The following is a 20,502-nucleotide window of genomic DNA, read 5'->3' on the forward strand; positions in this document are numbered from 1 at the left end:
GAACAGACAGGGACATACCCCATTTTTACTATTTGTTGTGCTTTCAGCCTCCTTCCAGTTAGTGACAGAAATGGGTGTGAAACCCATGCTGGATCCCAGAAAGCTAAACATATTTTGAAAAATAAACAAAATTCTGAATTCAGCAAGGGGTAATTTGTGTAGATCCTACTAGGTTTTCCTACAGAAAATAACAGATGAAATTTTTAAAAAAATGAAATTGAGATTAAAAAACAGCCATTTTTCTCCACGTTTTACTCTGTAACTTTTTCCTGCTATGTCATATTTTTTAAAGCAATATACTGGGGGTTATTACAACTTTGGAGGAGGTGTTAATCCGTCCCAAAAGTGACGGTAAAGTGACGGATATACCACCAGCCGTATTACGAGTCCATTATATCTTATAGAACTCGTAATACGGCTGGTGGTATATCCGTCACTATACCGTCACTTTTGGGACGGATTTACACCTCCTCCAAAGTTGTAATAACCCCCACTGTTACGTCTGCCGGACGTTTCTGGTTGCGGGGATATATAGGGCTTGTAGGTTCATCAAGAACCCTAGGTACCCAGATCCAATAAAGGAGCTGCACCTTGCAATGGGTTTTCCTTCTATACCGGGTATACAGCAATTCATTTGCTTAAATATAAAGAGTGAAAAATAGGTATCAAGAAAACCTTTGTATTTCCAAAATGGGCACAAGATGAAGGCCCTCATTCCTACTCTGGCGGGTGGCGGTCGCCGCCCGCCAGGCGGGAACCGCCAAACAGCCGCCACGCGGTCAAAAGACCGCTGGCGGCATTCCGACCTTCCCGCTGGGCCAGCGGGCGCTAACTATGTTAGCGCCCGCTGGCCCAGCGGGAAGGTGGCCTGCAACACAGAAGCACGGCTCCGAATGGAGCCGGCGGTGTTGCAGGTGTGCGACGGGTGCAGTTGCACCCGTCGCGCTTGTCATGGGGCCCTGTTAGGGGGCCCAGGACACCCGATCCCGCCAGCCTGTTCCTGGCGGTGAAAACCGCCAGAAACAGGCTGGCGGGAAGGGGGTCAGAATCCCCATGGCGGCGCTGCTTGCAGCGCTGCCATGGCGGATTCGCCCAGCTGGGGGAAATCTGGCGGGAAACCGCCAGACCCGGTTTTCTGGCCGCGGCTTTACCGCCGCGGTCAGAATGGGCCAGGAAGCACCGCCAGGGTCGGAATGACCCCCGAGGTGTTGAGAAGCAGTGGTTATTTGCACATCTCTGAATCCCGGGGTGTCCATACTATTTTTTTAAATATATATTTTATTGCTTTTATAAAGGTGATAACATGAATCACAGAAATTTCTAAGATAATCCCCAACTACACAACCCCACCCTCCCCCCATTGTGCACTTAGTACATCAAATAAGGATCTTATTACAACAGATCTCTGAAGTCATGAAGTAGAGCACCTCTCCAAGCTATTTTATGTAGTAGTTGTAGCTATCTGTTCGGGGTCTGAGTCCGATGTTGAATTGTCCTCCTCCGCAGAGGGGGCATCTATAGTCTTTAGGTTTTCCAGCATCGAGTCCCATTGTGTGCCATTGTCTCTGGGTCTTTGGCCCCATAATGCTTCTTTCAGGAACACTGAGTCCTCTGTTTCAGCCCATTTTTCCAATGCACCCTGCCATCTATTTACCAGCGGACCACCTGGGTCTTTTCAATGTGAGGTTATCTCTCTCTTTGCTAGAATCAGTGCCAAGTCAGTGAATTTGTTTGAGATTTTATGCACCGAAAGGTGAGGGAAATCCCCTAAGATTGCCACTATTGGAGTTGGCAAGAGTAGTCTTCCAGGGCAGATGGCTATTTTCCTGAATACTTCTATCCAGTACAAGTAATTTGAGGGCAGTTCCATAGCATGTGCATTAGATCTGCTGCTAGTTCAGCGCATGGGGGACAACAGGAGTTAGTTCTGTTATATATTTTGGTTATCATTTGGGGGTTAAATAGGCTCTATGATAAATATACACGTTTATCAGTTTAAATCTTGCGTTCCTGGATACTGCATAGACGTGGGATGTGATTCTAGCCCATTGGGTATCCTCTAGAATGGTGTTAAGATTTAACTGCCATTTGGACTTGAGTTTATTTAGTGGGGGCAAGTGCTGTTCTGTATGGCTTTTTATACCCCTGAAATGACCCCCTTCTGGTCTCCTATAAAGCAGAGGAGGCTGCAGCCTTCATGGATGGGGGCTCGCAGAGTCCTGTGTCCCATAGTTTTTTAATAGTTCTAATGAGAGCGTTGTGAGTTAGGAACAATCCGGGTGGGAGGGCGAATCGTTCTTGTAGCTCTTCGTAAGAACAAAGTTTTCCATTGTGAAATAAGTCTCCCAGTTTCGTGATATTATATGGAAATAATTTGTTGATGTGTCTGGTGATATGATTTCCTGGGAGGCAATTCAATGACATCAGAGGGATTTCGGTTACATAGGGGGTCTTTGTGTGAGAGCATCTTAAGTATTGATCCCAGCAGTGTCTCATCACTTCCCACTCCAGCGGGAGCGGCTCTTTTGGTTTTCTAGGGTTCAATACAATATGTAAGATTTTTTCTAGTGGACATTTTAATGGTATCTGTAAATCTTTTGCGACTGGGGGTTTATTAATTAGTTTTGCCAACCATTGTACTTGTCCCGCCCAATAATGGATTTCTAAGTCTGGGGCGGACAAGCCTCCCTCCATGGTGAGTCTTTGAAGAGTGTGGAATGCTATTCTGTGTCTGCTAGGCCCCCAAACAAAGCTTGCAATTACAGATTCTAAGTTCTTGAATACAGACTTCGGGATTATGAGTGGGAGCGTGGCGAAATAATATAAAAGTCTGGGTAATACAATAATTTTAAGTAGGGCAACTCTCCCAAAGATTGTTAGGGGCAGGGTGCCCCAGAAGTGCATGCTAGCTTTAATTCCCCTAATTGTTTCATGTATATTCCCCTCCAGTAGGTCATCTACTGTGTGATAAATGTTGACTCCTAGATATTTGAATGTACTCGGAGACCAGGGCAGACCCCTAGTGTCAGAGGGTCTCGGAGTGCCTTTGAACATCGGGAAAATTGAGGATTTTCTCCAATTAATCCGAAGTCCCGAGGCTGTCTCAAAGTTTTCTAACATATCTATTGCCCCAGGTAGGTCCGCCACTAGGTTCTTGAGAAATAGTAGCATGCCATCTGTGTAGAGGGCAATGCGGTGTGTCCAGTTATTTATTTGGATATCCTCCAAATACTTTTTGGATCTTGCTGTTTGAGCAAGAGGTTCTACCGCTATAGCGAATAAAAGAGGGGAAAGTGGGCAGCCTTGACTGGTCCCTCTTCCCACTGAGAAAGGATCGGAGAAAGTGCTGCCTGTGCGTACTCTTACTGTGGGATAAGTGTATAATAGCTTTGTCCAGCGAGTGAAGCCTTCTCCTAGTCCCAGTTTTAACATAACTTATTCAAGGTAGTCCCACCTTAAACTATCAAAGGCTTTTTCTATGTCTATTGAGATTTTTGCTGCATGAGGTATGGCAGGAGGCACGGAGTGAAGTACCGAGATTAAGCGTCTAATATTTTGTGCTGTGCTGCGCTGTGGGATGAATCCCGACTGTTCTTGGTGAATTAGAGAGGTCATGAAGGGTAAGAGTCTATTAGCTAAGATCCGGCTTAATATTTTGTAATCTAGGTTCAACATAGATAGTGGGCGGTAGGGACGAACATCTGCAGGTGGTTTCTCTGGTTTTAGTAGGGGGATCATTATGGCCTCGTTAGTTGATTGGGGTAACCTGTTATTATGCCACGCTTCTGTGTATAGTGTGCAGAGTCTTGGAGCTAGTGTGTCCTGATATAGTAGGTAAAACTCTGTAGGGAGTCCGTCTGCTCCCGGTACTTTACCCTTTGCCATGCCCTGTATTGCTGTTTTGATTTCTGCAATTGTTATAGGGGCAGCTAAGGACGCGCTTTCTTCGCCTCCTAGTTTAGGGAGAGTAAGTGCTTCCAACTCCATAATTTGGGTGCTACTGATTGTGTCGGTAGGGGATGCATATAGGGAAGCGTAGTATTCGTGGAAGCAGGTATTTATTTCCTTTTGGCTAAGTACCCTGCCACCTGGGCATTTCTCAATTTCGACTATGGTTGTTGTTTAGAGGGTTTGGCTAGCCATGCCAGAAGGGCGCCTGCTTTGTCTCCTTCGGCGTGTTGTCTGCTTAAGTACTGTTTATAGTCAAAGCGAGAGAGTCTAATGTTCTCTTCGGTTATTTTTATTTTAGTTTCATTCAAAAGGGGGGTCAGCTCAGGGTGAGTGGGGTGCTTACGCTCGATGTCTCTCAGGGAGTCTTCAAGTTTTTTAAGCTCAGATTCAATAGATCTACGAACTCCCATGCTCTCCCCAACACAGTTGCTTCTGGTAACTATTTTAATGGATTCCCACTCTATTGACCTGGAGGATGCTGTTCCTGTGTTTAGCTTGAAATAGTCCTCAATACTATTGTGTAGGAAGAGTTTGAAAGCCTCATCACCTAGTGCCTCTGCCCCAAGTCGCCAAGTAGGGATTAATGGACACTGTATTCCACGCCAGTGAAACTAATAGGGGATTATGATCTGATATGGTGCGACCCAAATATTCGGCTGATACCACAGTGGTTTGTAGTTCCGGGGATATTAGTACTGTGTCTAGTCTTACGTGTAGGTCATGTACTGTCGCCTAGAAAGAATATTCTCTATTGTGCGGGTTAAGGTTTCTCCAGCAGTCTCCTAATTGCCAGTGCTGTTGCCATTCTGTAAATGCTTTAGCAATTTTTAGAGTTTGTGCTTGTGAGAGGGGAGGGTGCGGTCTATCCGTATTAATATCAGCTATACAATTAAAGTCCCCACCTATCACTTTCGGGCTCGTGAGGATCGGACCTAGTTCCCGAGATAGTTTGTCAAAGAATTTCTTTTGATCCTGATTCTGCCCATACTAGCATGCAAATTACAGGGTATTTCTCAAATAGACGTCTTTTTTACACACTGTCTTACATTTGGAAGGAAAAAATGTATAGAAAGACAAGGGGCAATAACCCTTGTTTTGCTATTCTGTGTTCCCCCACGTCTCCCGATAAAAATGGTACCTCACTTGCATGGGTAGGCCTAATGCTCGCAACAGGAAATGTAACATGGGCACATCACATATTTACATTGAAATCTGACATGTTTTTTGCAAAGTGCCTAGCTGTAGATTTTGGCCTCTAGCTCAGCCGGCACCTAGGGAAACCTACCAAACCTGCACATTTTTAAAAAATCAGACACATAGGGGAATACAAGATGGGGTGACTTGTGGGGCTCTCACCTGGTTCTGTTACCCAGAATAATTTGCAAACCTCAAACTTTGGCAAAAAAAACACTTTTTCCTCACATTTCGGTGACAGAAGGTTCTGGAATCTGAGAGGAGCCACAAATTTCCTTCCACCCAGCGTTTCCCCAAGTCTCCCGATAGAAATGATACCTCACTTGTGTAGGTAAGCCTAGTGCCTGCAACAGGAAATGCCCCAAAACACAACGTGGAAATTGGAAAAAGTGGCTGCAGAAGAAGGCTTGTTGTTTTTACCCTGAAAATGGCATCAACAAAGGGTTTGCGGTGCTAAACTCAGCAGCTTCCCAGCTTTCAGGAACAGGCAGACTTGAATCAGAAAACCCAATTTTTCAACACAATTTTGGCATTTTACTGGGACATACCCCATTTTTGCAATTTTTTGTGCTTTCAGCCTCCTTCCAGTCAGTGACAGAAATGGGCATGAAACCAATGCTGGATCCAAGAAGCCTAAACATTTCTGAAAAGTAGACAGAATTCTGAATTCAGCAAGGGGTCATTTGTGTAGATCCTACAAGGGTTTCCTACAGAAAATAACAACTGAAAAAGAAAAATATTGAAATTGAGGTGAAAAAAAACATAAATGTTTCTCTAAGTTTTACTCTGTAACTTTTCCCTGCAATGTCAGATTATCGAAAGCAATATACCGTTACGTCTGCTGGACTCCTCTGGTTGCGGGGATATATAGGGCTTGTAGGTTCATCAAGAACCCTAGGTACCCAGAGCCAATAAATGAGCTGCACCCTGCAGTGCGTTTTCATTCTATACCGGGTATACAGCAATTCATTTGATGAAATATAAAGAGTAAAAAATTGCTATCAAGAAAACCTTTGTATTTCCAAAAAGGGCACAAGATAAGGTGTTGAGGAGCAGTGGTTATTTGCACATCTCTGAATTCCGGGGTGACCATACTAGCATGTGAATTACAGGGCATTTCTCAAATAGATGTCTTTTTTACACACTCTCCTATATTTGGAAGGAAAAAATGTAGAGAAAGACAAGGGACAATAACACTTGTTTTGCTAATCTATGTTCCCCCAAGTCTCCCGATAAAAATGATACCTCACTTGTGTGGGTAGGCCTAGCGCCCGCGACAGGAAACGCCCCAAAGCGCAACGTGGACGCATCCACATTTTTGAAAGAAAACAGAGGTGTTTTTTGCGAAGTGCCTACCTGTAGATTTTGGCCTCTAGCTCAGCCGGCACCTAGGGAAACCTACCAAACCTGTGCATTTCTGAAAACTAGAGACCTAGGGGAATCCAAGGAGGGGTGACTTGCGGGGCTCGGACCAGGTTCTGTTACCCAGAATCCTTTGCAAACCTCAAAATGTGGCTAAAAAAACACATGTTCCTCACATTTCTTTGACAGAAAGTTCTGGAATCTGAGAGGAGCCACAAATTTCCTTCCACCCAGCGTTCCCCCAAGTCTCCCGATAAAAATTATACCTTACTTGTGTGGGTAGGCCTAGCGCCCGCGACAGGAAACACCCCAAAGCGCAATGTGGACACATCCAAATTTTGGGAAGAAAACAGAGGTGTTTTTTGCGAAGTGCCTACCTGTAGATTTTGCCCTCTAGCTCAGCCGGCACCTAGGGAAACCTACCAAACCTGTGCATTTCTGAAAACTAGAGACCTAGGGGAATCCGAGATGGGGTGACTTGCGGGGCTCGGACCAGGTTCTGTTACCCAGAATCCTTTGCAAACCTCAAAATTTGGCTAAAAAAACACATGTTCCTCACATTTCTGTGGCAGAAAGTTCTGGAATCTGAGAGGAGCCACAAATTTCCTTCCACCCAGCGTTCCTCCAAGTCTCCCGATAAAAATGATACCTCACTTGTGTGGGTAGGCCTAGCGCCCGTGACAGAAAACGCCCCAAAGCGCAACGTGGACACATCCAAATTTTTGAAAGAAAACAGAGGTGTTTTTTGCGAAGTGCCTACCTGTAGATTTTGGCCTCTAGCTCAGCCGGCACCTAGGGAAACCTACCAACCCTGTGCATTTCTGAAAACTAGAGACCTAGGGGAATCTAAGGAGGGGTGACTTGCGGGGCTCGGACCAGGTTCTGTTACCCAGAATCCTTTGCAAACCTCAAAATTTGGCTAAAAAAACACATGTTCCTCACATTTCTGTGGCAGAAAGTTCTGGAATCTGAGAGGAGCCACAAATTTCCTTCCACCCAGAGTTCCCCCAAGTCTCCCGATAAAAATGATACCTCACTTGTGTGGGTAGGCCTAGCGCCCGCGACAGAAAAACGCCCCAAAGCGCAACATGGACACATCCAAATTTTTGGAAGAAAACAGAGGTGTTTTTTGCAAAGTGCCTACCTGTAGATTTTGGCCTCTAGCTCAGCCGGCACCTAGGGAAACCTACCAAACCTGTGCATTTCTGAAAACTAGAGACCTAGGGAAATCCAAGATGGGGTGACTTGCGGGGCTCGGACCAGGTTCTGTTACCCAGAATCCTTTGCAAACCTCAAAATTTGGCTAAAAAAACACATGTTCCTCACATTTCTGTGGCAGAAAGTTCTGGAATCTGAGAGGAGCCACAAATTTCCTTCCACCCAGCGTTCCCCCAAGTCTCCCGATAAAAATGGTACCTCACTTCTGTGGGTAGGCCTAGCGCCCACGAAAGGAAATGGTCCAAAACACAACGTGGACACATCACATTTTTTTATAAAAAGCAGTGTCTACCTGTGGATTTTGGCCTGTAGCTCAGCCGGCACCCGGGGAAACCTAGCAAACCAGCGCATTTTTGAAAACTAGAAACCCAGGGGAATCCAAGATGGGGTGACTTGCGGGGCTCGGACCAGGTTCTGTTACCCAGAATCCTTTGCAAACCTCATAATTTGGCTAAAAAAACACATGTTACTCACATTTCTGTGGCAGAAAGTTCTGGAATCTGAGAGGAGCCACAAATTTCCTTCCACCCAGAGTTCCCCCAAGTCTCCCGATAAAAATTATACCTCACTTGTGTGGGTAGGCCTAGTGCCCGCGACAGAAAACGCCCCAAAGCGCAACGTGGACACATCCAAATTTTTGGAAGAAAACAGAGGTGTTTTTTGCGAAGTGCCTACCTGTAGATTTTGGCCTCTAGCTCAGCCTGCACCTAGGGAAACCTACCAAAGCTGTGCATTTCTGAAAACTAGAGACCTAGAGGAATCCAATATGGGGTGACTTGCGGGGCTCGGACCAGGTTCTGTTACCCAGAATCCTTTGCAAACCTCAAAATGTGGCTAAAAAAACACATGTTCCTCACATTTCTGTGGCAGAAAGTTCTGGAATCTGAGAGGAGCCACAAATTTCCTTCCACCCAGAGTTCCCCCAAGTCTCCCGATAAAAATGATACCTCACTTGTGTGGGTAGGCCTAGCGCCCGCGACAGGAAACGCCCCAAAGCGCAACGTGGACACATCCAAATTTTTGGAAGAAAACAGAGGTGTTTTTTGCAAAGTGCCTACCTGTAGATTTTGGCCTCTAGCTCAGCCGGCACCTAGGGAAACCTACCAAACCTGTGCATTTCTGAAAACTAGAGACCTAGGGAAATCCAAGATGGGGTGACTTGCGGGGCTCGGACCAGGTTCTGTTACCCAGAATCCTTTGCAAACCTCAAAATTTGGCTAAAAAAACACATGTTCCTCACATTTCTGTGGCAGAAAGTTCTGGAATCTGAGAGGAGCCACAAATTTCCTTCCACCCAGCGTTCCCCCAAGTCTCCTGATAAAAATGGTACCTCACTTCTGTGGGTAGGCCTAGCGCCCACGAAAGGAAATGGTCCAAAACACAACGTGGACACATCACATTTTTTTATAAAAAGCAGTGTCTACCTGTGGATTTTGGCCTGTAGCTCAGCCGGCACCTGGGGAAACCTAGCAAACCAGTGCATTTTTGAAAACTAGAAACCCAGGAGAATCCAAGATGGGGTGACTTGCGGGGCTCGGACCAGGTTCTGTTACCCAGAATCCTTTGCAAACCTCATAATTTGGCTAAAAAAACACATGTTACTCACATTTCTGTGGCAGAAAGTTCTGGAATCTGAGAGGAGCCACAAATTTCCTTCCACCCAGCGTTCCCCCAAGTCTCCCGATAAAAATTATACCTCACTTGTGTGGGTAGGCCTAGCGTCCACGTCAGGAAACGCCCCAAAGCGCAACATGGACACATCCAAATTTTTGGAAGAAAACAGAGGTGTTTTTTGCGAATTGCCTACCTGTAGATTTTGGCCTCTAGCTCAGCCGGCACCTAGGGAAACCTACCAAACCTGTGCATTTCTGAGAACTAGAGACCTAGGGGAATCCAAGATGGGGTGACTTGCGGGGCTCGGACCAGGTTTTGTTACCCAGAATCCTTTGCAAACCTCAAAATTTGGCTAAAAAAACACATGTTCCTCACATTTCTGTGGCAGAAAGTTCTGGAATCTGAGAGGAGCCACAAATTTCCTTCCACCCAGCGTTCCCCCAAATCTCCCGATAAAAATGATACCTCACTTGTGTGGGTAGGCCTAGTGCCCGCGACAGGAAACGCCCCAAAGCGCAACGTGGACACATCCAAATTTTTGGAAGAAAACAGAGGTGTTTTTTGCGAAGTGCCTACCTGTAGATTTTGGCCTCTAGCTCAGCCTGCATCAAGGGAAACCTACCAAAGCTGTGACTTTCTGAAAACTAGAGACCTAGGGGAATCCAAGATGGGGTGACTTGCGGGCTCGGACCTGGTTCTGTTACCCAGAATCCTTTGCAAACCTCAAAATGTGGCTAAAAAAACACATGTTCCTCACATTGCTGTGGCAGAAAGTTCTGGAATCTGAGAGGAGCCACAAATTTCCTTCCACCCAGAGTTCCCCCAAGTCTCCCGATAAAAATGATACCTCACTTGTGTGGGTAGGCCTAGCGCCCGCGACAGGAAACGCCCCAAAGCGCAACGTGGACACATCCAAATTTTTGGAAGAAAACAGAGGTGTTTTTTGCAAAGTGCCTACCTGTAGATTTTGGCCTCTAGCTCAGCCGGCACCTAGGGAAACCTACCAAACCTGTGCATTTCTGAAAACTAGAGACCTAGGGAAATCCAAGATGGGGTGACTTGCGGGGCTCGGACTAGGTTCTGTTACCCAGAATCCTTTGCAAACCTCAAAATTTGGCTAAAAAAACACATGTTCCTCACATTTCTGTGGCAGAAAGTTCTGGAATCTGAGAGGAGCCACAAATTTCCTTCCACCCAGCGTTCCCCCAAGTCTCCCGATAAAAATGGTACCTCACTTCTGTGGGTAGGCCTAGCGCCCACGAAAGGAAATGGTCCAAAACACAACGTGGACACATCACATTTTTTTATAAAAAGCAGTGTCTACCTGTGGATTTTGGCCTGTAGCTCAGCCGGCACCTGGGGAAACCTAGCAAACCAGCGCATTTTTGAAAACTAGAAACCCAGGGGAATCCAAGATGGGGTGACTTGCGGGGCTCGGACCAGGTTCTGTTACCCAGAATCCTTTGCAAACCTCATAATTTGGCTAAAAAAACACATGTTACTCACATTTCTGTGGCAGAAAGTTCTGGAATCTGAGAGGAGCCACAAATTTCCTTCCACCCAGAGTTCCCCCAAGTCTCCCGATAAAAATGATACCTCACTTGTGTGGGTAGGCCTAGTGCCCGCGACAGGAAACGCCCCAAAGCGCAACGTGGACACATCCAAATTTTGGGAAGAAAACAGAGGTGTTTTTTGCGAAGTGCCTACCTGTAGATTTTGGCCTCTAGCTCAGCCTGCACCTAGGGAAACCTACCAGAGCTGTGCATTTCTGAAAACTAGAGACCTAGGGGAATCCAAGATGGGGTGACTTGCGGGGCTCAGACCATGTTCTGTTACCCAGAATCCTTTGCAAACCTCAAAATGTGGCTAAAAAAACACATGTTCCTCACATTTCTGTGGCAGAAAGTTCTGGAATCTGAGAGGAGCCACAAATTTCCTTCCACCCAGAGTTCCCCCAAGTCTCCCGATAAAAATGATACCTCACTTGTGTGGGTAGGCCTAGCGCCCGCGACAGGAAACGCCCCAAAGCGCAACGTGGACACATCCAAATTTTTGGAAGAAAACAGAGGTGTTTTTTGCAAAGTGCCTACCTGTAGATTTTGGCCTCTAGCTCAGCCGGCACCTAGGGAAACCTACCAAACCTGTGCATTTCTGAAAACTAGAGACCTAGGGAAATCCAAGATGGGGTGACTTGCGGGGCTCGAACCAGGTTCTGTTACCCAGAATCCTTTGCAAACCTCAAAATTTGGCTAAAAAAACACATGTTCCTCACATTTCTGTGGCAGAAAGTTCTGGAATCTGAGAGGAGCCACAAATTTCCTTCCACCCAGCGTTCCCCCAAGTCTCCCGATAAAAATGGTACCTCACTTCTGTGGGTAGGCCTAGCGCCCACAAAAGGAAATGGTCCAAAACACAACGTGGACACATCACATTTTTTTATAAAAAGCAGTGTCTACCTGTGGATTTTGGCCTGTAGCTCAGCCGGCACCTGGGGAAACCTAGCAAACCAGCGCATTTTTGAAAACTAGAAACCCAGGGGAATCCAAGATGGTGTGACTTGCGGGGCTCGGACCAGGTTCTGTTACCCAGAATCCTTTGCAAACCTCATAATTTGGTTAAAAAAACACATGTTACTCACATTTCTGTGGCAGAAAGTTCTGGAATCTGAGAGGAGCCACAAATTTCCTTCCACCCAGCGTTCCCCCAAGTCTCCCGATAAAAATGATACCTCACTTGTGTGGGTAGGCCTAGCGCCCACGACAGGAAACGCCCCAAAGCGCAAGGTGGACACATCCAAATTTTTGGAAGAAAACAGAGGTGTTTTTTGCGAATTGCCTACCTGTAGATTTTGGCCTCTAGCTCAGCCGGCACCTAGGGAAACCTACCAAAGCTGTGCATTTCTGAAAACTAGAGACCTAGGGGAATCCAAGATGGGGTGACTTGCGGGGCTCGGACCAGGTTCTGTTACCCAGAATCCTTTGCAAACCTCAAAATTTGGCTAAAAAAACACATGTTCCTCACATTTCTGTGGCAGAAAGTTCTGGAATCTGAGAGGAGCCACAAATTTCCTTCCACCCAGCGTTCCCCCAAGTCTCCCGATAAAAATGGTACCTCACTTCTGTGGGTAGGCCTAGCGCCCACGAAAGGAAATGCCCCAAAACACAATGTGGACACATCACATTTTTTTATAAAAAGCAGTGCCTCCTGTGGATTTTGGCCTGTAGCTCAGCCGGCACCTGGGGAAACCTAGCAAACCAGCGCATTTTTGAAAACTAGAAACCCAGGAGAATCCAAGATGGGGTGACTTGCGGGGCTCGGACCAGGTTCTGTTACCCAGAATCCTTTGCAAACCTCATAATTTGGCTAAAAAAACACGTTACTCACATTTCTGTGGCAGAAAGTTCTGGAATCTGAGAGGAGCCACAAATTTCCTTCCACCCAGAGTTCCCCCAAGTCTCCCGATAAAAATGATACCTCACTTGTGTGGGTAGGCCTAGTGCCCGCGACAGGAAACGCCCCAAAGCGCAACGTGGACACATCCAAATTTTTGGAAGAAAACAGAGGTGTTTTTTGCAAAGTGCCTACCTGTAGATTTTGGCCTCTAGCTCAGCCTGCACCTAGGGAAACCTACCAAAGCTGTGCATTTCTGAAAACTAGAGACCTAGGGGAATCCAAGATGGGGTGACTTGCGGGGCTCGGACCAGGTTCTGTTACCCAGAATCCTTTGCAAACCTCAAAATGTGGCTAAAAAAACACATGTTCCTCACATTTCTGTGGCAGAAAGTTCTGGAATCTGAGAGGAGCCACAAATTTCCTTCCACCCAGAGTTCCACCAAGTCTCCCGATAAAAATGATACCTCACTTGTGTGGGTAGGCCTAGCGCCCGCGACAGGAAACGCCCCAAAGCGCAACGTGGACACATCCAAATTTTTTGAAGAAAACAGAGGTGTTTTTTGCAAAGTGTCTACCTGTAGATTTTGGCCTCTAGCTCAGCCGGCACCTAGGGAAACCTACCAAACCTGTGCATTTCTGAAAACTAGAGACCTAGGGAAATCCAAGATGGGGTGACTTGCGGGGCTGGAACCAGGTTCTGTTACCCAGAATCCTTTGCAAACCTCAAAATTTGGCTAAAAAAACACATGTTCCTCACATTTCTGTGGCAGAAAGTTCTGGAATCTGAGAGGAGCCACAAATTTCCTTCCACCCAGCGTTCCCCCAAGTCTCCCGATAAAAATGGTACCTCACTTCTGTGGGAAGGCCTAGCGCCCACAAAAGGAAATGGTCCAAAACACAACGTGGACACATCACATTTTTTTATAAAAAGCAGTGTCTACCTGTGGATTTTGGCCTGTAGCTCAGCCGGCACCTGGGGAAACCTAGCAAACCAGCGCATTTTTGAAAACTAGAAACCCAGGGGAATCCAAGATGGGGTGACTTGCGGGGCTCGGACCAGGTTCTGTTACCCAGAATCCTTTGCAAACCTCATAATTTGGCTAAAAAAACACATGTTACTCACATTTCTGTGGCAGAAAGTTCTGGAATCTGAGAGGAGCCACAAATTTCCTTCCACCCAGCGTTCCCCCAAGTCTCCCGATAAAAATGATACCTCACTTGTGTGGGTAGGCCTAGCGCCCACGACAGGAAACGCCCCAAAGCGCAACGTGGACACATCCAAATTTTTGGAAGAAAACAGAGGTGTTTTTTGCGAATTGCCTACCTGTAGATTTTGGCCTCTAGCTCAGCCGGCACCTAGGGAAACCTACCAAAGCTATGCATTTCTGAAAACTAGAGACCTAGGGGAATCCAAGATGGGGTGACTTGCGGGGCTCGGACCAGGTTCTGTTACCCAGAATCCTTTGCAAACCTCAAAATTTGGCTAAAAAAACACATGTTCCTCACATTTCTGTGGCAGAAAGTTCTGGAATCTGAGAGGAGCCACAAATTTCCTTCCACCCAGCGTTCCCCCAAGTCTCCCGATAAAAATGGTACCTCACTTCTGTGGGTAGGCCTAGCGCCCACGAAAGGAAATGCCCCAAAACACAATGTGGACACATCACATTTTTTTATAAAAAGCAGTGCCTACCTGTGGATTTTGGCCTGTAGCTCAGCCGGCACCTGGGGAAACCTATCAAACCAGCGCATTTTTGAAAACTAGAAACCCAGGGGAATCCAAGATGGGGTGACTTGCGGGGCTCTGACCAGGTTATGTTACCCAGAATCCTTTGCAAACATCAAAATTTGGCCCAAAAAACACTTTTTCCTCTCATTTCGGTGACAGAAAGTTCTGGAATCTGAGAGGAGCCACAAATTTCCTTCCACCCAGCGTTCCCCTAAGTCTCTCGATAAAAATGGTACCTCACTTCTGTGGGTAGGCCTAGCGCCCACGAAGGGAAATGGCCCAAAACACAACGTGGACACAACATATTTTTTCACAGAAAGCAGAGGTGTTTTTTGCAAGGTGCCTACCTGTGGAGTTTGGCCTGTAGCTCAGCCGGCCCGGGGGGGGGGCAGAAATGCCCTAAAATAAATTCCCCCCCCAACCCCCCGCCCCTCTCCCGTGAGCGACCCTTGCCTACGGGGTCGCTCCCCCTGCGTGACATTGGCGCCAAAAAACGAATCCCAGGTGCCTAGTGGTTTCTGCCCCCTTGGGGGCAGATTGACCTAAAATCGCCCAATCTGCCCCCAAGGGGGGCAGAAATGGCCTAAATACAATTTGCCCCCCAGGGGAGCGACCCTTGCCTGATGGGTCGCTCCCCATCTCTAAAAAACCAAGCAAACACAAAAAAAAAACACACAAAAAAAAATTCCCCTGGCGCCTAGAGGTTTCTGCCCCCCGAGGGGGCAGAAATGGCCTGAAATAAATTTGCCCCCCTAACATCCACCCCCCTCCCCGGGAGCGACCCTTGCCTACGGGGTCGCTCCCCCTGCGTGACATTGGCGCCCAAAAACAAATTCCAGGTGCCTAGTCGTTTCTGCCTCCTTAGGGGCAGATTGACCTTAAATCGACCAATCTCTCCCCAAGGGGGGCAGAAATGGCCTAAATACAATTTGCCCCCCAGGGCAGCGACCCTTGCCAGTTGGGTCGCTCCCCATCTCTAAAAAAAAAAAAAAAAAATCCCCTGGCGCCTAGAGGTTTCTGCCCCCAGGGGGGGCAGAAATGGCCAGAAATAAATTTCCCCCCCCCCCAACCCCCCCCCCGGGAGTGACCCTTGCCTACGGGGTCCCTCCCCCTGCGTGACATTGGCGCCAAAAAACAAATCCCCAGTGCCTAGCGGTTTCTGCCCCCTTGGGGGCAGATTGACCTAAAATCAGCCAATCTGCCCCCAAGGGGGGCAGAAATGGCCTAAATACAATTTGCCCCCCAGGGGAGCGACCCTTGTTTGATGGGTCGCTCCCCATCTCTAAAAAAACAAACAAACAAACAAAAAAACTAAATAAAAAAATTTCCCCTGGCGCCTAGAGGTTTCTGCCCCCAGGGGGGGCAGAAATGGCCTGAAATAAATTTGCCCCCCTAACACCCACCCCCCTCCTCGGGAGCGACCCTTGCCTACGGGGTCGCTCCCCCTGCGTGACATTGGCGCCAAAAAACAAATCCCAGGTGCCTAGTTGTTTCTGCCCCCTTAGGGGCAGATTGACCTAAAATCGGCCGATCTGCCCCCAAGGGGGGCAGAAATGGCCTAAATACAATTTGCCCCCCCAGGGGAGTGACCCTTGCCTGATGGGTCGCTCCCCATCTCTAAAAAAACAAACAAACAAACAAAAAAAAAATTGCCCTGGCGCCTAGAGGTTTCTGCCCCCAGGGGGGGCAGAAATGGCCTGAAATAAATTGTTGATTTCAGTGTTGTAAAATGTGCTGTGACAAATATATTGGTAACAGGCATGCCAATCAGATAAACAGCACCTCTGACACATTTCTTGACTGACATCACTGTGTATTTGGGCATGCTTTCCTTTTCCTAACACCCACAATTCCATTGCAGCACAGGTTGACACTTGTGCAGCAATCATCTCTATCCACATCCTCAACATTGTATCAGACATGATGTCAATACCCTAACTCAGAGGATGTTATCTCATTTGTCACACATGACATTTCAACATTGCATTGCACACATCATACCCTCTCACACAAAAGTCTGGAATGACACATGTGATGCACAAGGTGACATTTACTGACTGCATTGGGGTCTTCAAGCTGGGACACCTCTCCAATTGTGTAGGTTGGAGGTCCACCTGCAAGACATGATCGGAACACATAGCTTAGTGATTGTTGAACATTTTTGAGCATGGACAACTGTTACACATTCAACTTGGTAAGTAAGTCAACTCTGTGTTAGGACTGAACAACTGCCAATCATTAAATTTCTGTCTGTAAGACAAAGGGCCAGATTAAAGAGGCCCTAGCACCACCAGAGCCTCACTTTCCCAGACACTCCTGTGGTGCCTTTTACTGCACCATATGTACAAGGAGCTGGTATGTAGCTTTTTGTTGCGTAACGCCTACATGTACATATGGGACAGCATGACACAGTACTCTATGTCAGAAGGGCTTGCAATGGTTGTTGCAGTGGCCATTCCAATGTAACACCCATTGCTTTTGATGCTGCCCCAGATTTTCAGGACACCTTACTTGTTGCTAGTGCCAAAAGACTGATAACAGCCCAGGGGTTGTGTAAGCATAGTAAAGAGTTGAGGAATGCTTTGATACCTCCTTGTTTCTTGCTTCTTATATGTGTGGGCCATTTGAAGGTACACACATTAGAGGTAAAATGCCATGGATGTTTGCTTATGTGCACGTAGATGTCCGTTACTGCACATTTACAAAATAACATGAGGGATGTCTTGGCACTACTATGTGGGCTGCATTCTGCAGCACACATTGAAGTGGCATATTGCCATTGTAGACTGTTTCTGTCCTGGAAGGGATACCTATTTGCAGATAGACACTCCCCTGAACACAGACAGACTTGCACTGTGGTCCAAGTATGCCTGCGTTGGTGCAGGCTGCGGAGTTATGTGCCGGTGCAGGCCCAGACACATGCCCACCCCGTACTCTCGGTAATACAGGCCCAGCTTGTGTTTCAAATTCAGCGCAGTGCTGCTGATGTTGGCACAGCACTGTGCTGCACCCATTTCACACATATGTGGCTCATAGTTATCACACAAGAAAATGCACAGATTTGGATGGCAGACATATGTACATGTTTCAGATATATATATATATATATATAGCAATATAGGGGGACACGATACTGGCCATTGGATAAAGCATTGACTCTTGTAGTTGATCTGTGTGAAGAAGCAGGCAACCACCCATGTTTGGCACTATATATGAATATGCTACACTTGCAAAGTGGAAATTGGCTTCTTGATGACAAAGGAACAGTTATGTAATCAACCAGCCTTAGGTGGATATATAAGTTGACTCCATTAAAGGAACAGTGTAACCAAGTTGATGTTGAGGCTATTTTTTTGGGTGCCACCTACAGCAGGAATACACAGCTTGCATTCCTCAGGCCTGGTTCTGCAGTCATGTGGCACCAGCCTTTCACACTGCCACAATGCTCAGACTTGTCAAAGTTTGTTGCATATGGTTAGGTAATAGTTGCCTCCATTGACAACATTACCTTTAACAAATATTTAAAGAATCATGAGGCAATCACTCCTGCTTACATTTGTGTAACTGTCATGTCACTCTGCACATACATGGCTCTGGGCACACACACCTCCATTACTGACAATACTCCTGTGTCATGTTTCCCATCACTTCAACTTTACTTACCCTATTTACACAGTTGTAGTGACCATGATGGACCTGTAATTTTGTGCATAGGAAACATGTACCTTTTCACCATTGCACATGTGTTTCTCATATTTTACACTTTATGGGGTATATGTGATACACAATGTACATAAAGAGGAATGTGCAATTTGTCTGCACCCAGTGCATAGCTAAGCTATCTTAAATACAGTTTGCTCAAGACGCAACACTTCCTGTCCTGACCCTTGACAAAATATGCTGCAGTCAGCTTTATGTCCCTCTGTCATGCACATGCAAATGAGGATGTTGCAATTCAAAAGGAGTACTTACCAACTGGTCTATCAATCCGAATTACCAGGTGATCAAGTAGATCGCCCTCTCGTGCGATGTGGTCTGCCCAATGGAGTTTGATTTGGTGGTCCATACGCACAACACCAAAGATCCTCTGTAGGTGGTAGAGCACCCTTGCCCCACCACAGCTTCCGTGCCTTTGTTAGACAGCCCTGGATGACCTGGCTACCCATACCCAGCATCATGAGGAGGTAGTGTTTAACCAGCCAGATGAACCCTCCCAGTTCATCTCTACTCATTCTTTGCCCTCTTCCCTACCCTGGCATATTGCAGTTTCCCTCCACTGCGAATAAAATAGCCCCAGAAATAATAAAACACTACTCCACCTAACCGTAAATACCCCAATAGACTATGCTACTCTAAGTCAACCACTCAACAAGACAATTACTATGACAGGACAAAAACACTACACAAGACTCAGGAAAATGACAAAATTGACAGGACAGTAACAGGACACAGCACAAAACTCTTAAAAACCACCACTCCTCGACCAGCTCCACACACCCTCTCACAACCCCAGACAAAAAGACTGTAAAGTAAAAGTGAAAGTGAAATCACTGTACCATGTTTGCAGCAAGGAAGTCCTGTTTCTTTTCTTCCTGCGATTGTGCGTTAGGTTTTCTGATATGCATCATATTTTTTGACGCATGACAGTCATGCGTGGTATTTTTCCCATGAAGGCTGACAAGGCCTGTCGCCTTTGTGATTGCCGCGCAGGGGCCAGGTGAAATTTGTTTGATCAGAGAAGTATGGAGTATTGGCGTTTGCGTGAATAAATTTGACGCATGGCGGTCATGCGTGGTATTTTTTCCCATGAAGGCTGACAAGGCCTGTCAACTTGTATTTGACACGCAGGGGCAGGGTATCATTTTTTTGATTAGCGAAGTATGGAGTATTGCCTTTTTGTTGGAAAGGCTGTCAGTGCACCCAGATTCACATACCTTGTTACAGGGGCTATGTATGTATGTAGTCAACATGGTAATGCTACGTGTGTGTGCATGTGCATTCATATATGTAACAGTAACATCAGAATGTGTTACCATATGTGTGTGTGATGTATACAATGACTGATACCGTTTGCATATATGCATGTGTTGGTAGACTATTTCCCTGTACATGTTACCACAGGTGTACTGGGAGTGTACATATATGATATAACACATACTTGTCGGTCTACCACATTGTCATGTCTGATTTCCAAATGTACATTTGACTACACCACTTTAGATATGATGGGCTATGTCCAATACATGTTCATGCATGTGATACCCTTGACAAATCGCATTCAGAGAAATCAGTGGACTACGGCTGGGTTGATTTCACGTAACTCATAGTAATGTGAGTACATGCGTGTCCACACTGTGGTGTGTTGTGTGGTTCAGGGTTGATGATGCTATGCTTCACATATAACATATGGTTACCCATGCATCTATGATGCCGGAGATGGTGTACTGACATGTGTCAATGAAGGTTGGTAAGTGACGTGTATGTGGAAAGATATGCATAGTGTGATATGTGTAATGAATGCTAAAGCTATGTGTTAATGGGAAATGAAACCTTCCAAATCTATCTTCCAGCATGGACATATGTTGGCCATAGTTTCATGGTTGTGTATTCATATCAGTGCCACCTTTGTTTCCCTATACAGAAACATATCTGAAGATCATGAAATTCTATGTATAATCATGTGATACATATACATTTTCATTAGTGGAAAGTTGATTTTTGTGTGTACTCCAATACACAATACCAGGCCTGTACCATTGAAGTGGTACATGTGTGCTGACAATTCAGACATATGTGTGCAAGGCACAAACTTGGTATATACAATCAACCACATCATGTTTTTTTGACTGTTACATACAGTGGCCTACAACTGTATAGCAGAGTTGCTATCAGGCAATTATGACACCCTAGTCATGATTGCTCCTGTAGCACTTTGTTTGCCCACACAGACCCATGGTTTCATGTATTGATGCAGGTTGAGAGTGCTCCACTCAGCTCAGTCCACTGTGCACAAGCGTCAGGCCCCTGACTGTGTCAAGAGTCAA

The 20,502-nt window shown here is 46.3% G+C and overlaps 1 long non-coding RNA gene across 1 annotated transcript in view; it reads left to right on the plus strand.

Annotated features, from left to right (window-relative positions):
• LOC138247320 (uncharacterized) overlaps positions 1 to 20,502 on the plus strand; it is a 118,029-nt gene that overhangs the window by 54,797 nt on the left and 42,730 nt on the right. The gene's annotated exons all lie outside the window — the stretch shown is intronic.

The sequence above is a fragment of the Pleurodeles waltl genome, chromosome 7 (genome assembly GCF_031143425.1).
Source record: "Pleurodeles waltl isolate 20211129_DDA chromosome 7, aPleWal1.hap1.20221129, whole genome shotgun sequence".
Classification (NCBI taxonomy): Eukaryota; Metazoa; Chordata; class Amphibia; order Caudata; family Salamandridae; genus Pleurodeles; species Pleurodeles waltl.